Here is a 1759-nt window from a genome sequence, read left to right as displayed (position 1 = left end):
GACATTAACACTGACATGAAAAATAATATTGAAGAAATAAATATATCAAATCTAATTAAAAACATAAATAAGTGATCAGTTCTTTACTATTATGGTCTGTAAGACATATTTATTCTCATTACTAGATGTGGTCTCAACAAACCCATGAAATTTCAACAATATTATTTTACCTTTTATCTGGAAATAGTGTCTGTTTATTCTTGCCATACAGTCTCTGTATTAATTATTGCTCGAAAGGTCTTGCCATACCAGTTTATTCCTCTATTTACTTTAGTTTCTTAGTTTATTCTTGCATTTTGTTGTTCATTCATTTCCATTTAGTTTCTTTTGGTTAGTATTATCCTCTTTGTTTATTGCTATGTCCACTTTAGTTTCTTTCCTGTTGCTAGATTTATTTTATCGTTTATTGACCCCCAGTAATCTTCACTCATCACCTGCGCCTCCTAATCGTCATGTGTTTCACATCATGTGTGGATTTTTTCACTGTTCAGCGTCTGATTCTCTGTTTTTATGCCATAATTCACATCTAGTTCGTCGCTACGTTTTATGTCCCGCTTCTCCTATATCAGTGTTTTGCGCAATGTGCGCCTCGTTTTTTTTTTTTTTTAAGCCCCTAAGGTGCAGGGCGTTCAGGAAGCGTATCGATGGGGAAAAGGCAGACTGACATAAACCTATAAAAACAACGGAAACAATTTCTGCATTCTGATTATTGAAATTTAAAAGTGCTGTGTTGTTCAATCACCCCCGTTTCATACTGGACCAGTTACAGCACCGGTATTAACGCTATAAAATGAACGCTCTCTATCGTGGTATCACCCATGGAGGGATTTCTTTATTTCTTTATTTAAATTAGTTAATTTTTCAGAGGGATACACAGTGAGGGTATCGTGATTTTAGCTACCAGTAGCAGGAAAACGGAGCTGCGCGAAGAAGCTAACAGGAGCTACAAACACTGAATAGAAGAGCTGCCATCTATATCGTTGCAGCCAAGCATGATTTAATGTTACACAATACAGTTTTACCAAGTTACTCAAAGTCTAAACTGGCATTGTTGTGCATTTATGGTGTGAAGTTTCCCTTCGACCAAACGCACCCCCAAAGGCATCCCAGAGCCCCCCTTTAGTAAAAATGTCCACCAGCGCCCCCTGCCGTCCTCTGAACGCCCCTGGTGGGTGGTACCGCCCACTTTGAGAACCACTAGTTTAGAGGGTGATTTCTGTTGGCAAATGTGCCTAGGCCTGATACATGGCACTCGGAGGCTAACACGATTAGTGTGGCTAACATGATTACAGTTTAGTAAAAAGCCTTTTCAGGTCAAATAAAATCTTTAATGTATGTCAGATACGGTACACATTGCATATTGATCTGTTCAGCTAACGTAAGACTGTAACTGACAGGCTCCAAGGTGTAGAAGTTGTATCGGTACTACCATTATGCTGTACTTGGCTAAAAGGTTTTCATAATGGATGTGTTTATTATTGACTTTCTTTTTTTCATTCACTAAACACAAAGAAAGCAAAACAATAATACGTACACCAGCAGACACTCCTTGGTTCTTTTTGATCCAAGCAAGGCATTCCGTTTCAGACTTTGGAAATCTGAATTTTAGTTCCACAAATACGATCAGGATACCTGACATCGCCTGTACAGATACCGCACTGACAGTGGAGAACCATTCTTTTTCGAGTCCTGATGCAAAAACTTTCTGCCGGTCTGCTAGTCCACAATATACATTAGCATGTGTTTACTACTGTAGCTT

The sequence above is a fragment of the Poecilia reticulata genome, linkage group LG3, assembly GCF_000633615.1.
Source record: "Poecilia reticulata strain Guanapo linkage group LG3, Guppy_female_1.0+MT, whole genome shotgun sequence".
In the NCBI taxonomy this organism is placed as follows: Eukaryota; Metazoa; Chordata; class Actinopteri; order Cyprinodontiformes; family Poeciliidae; genus Poecilia; species Poecilia reticulata.
This window is presented reverse-complemented; position numbering follows the sequence as displayed.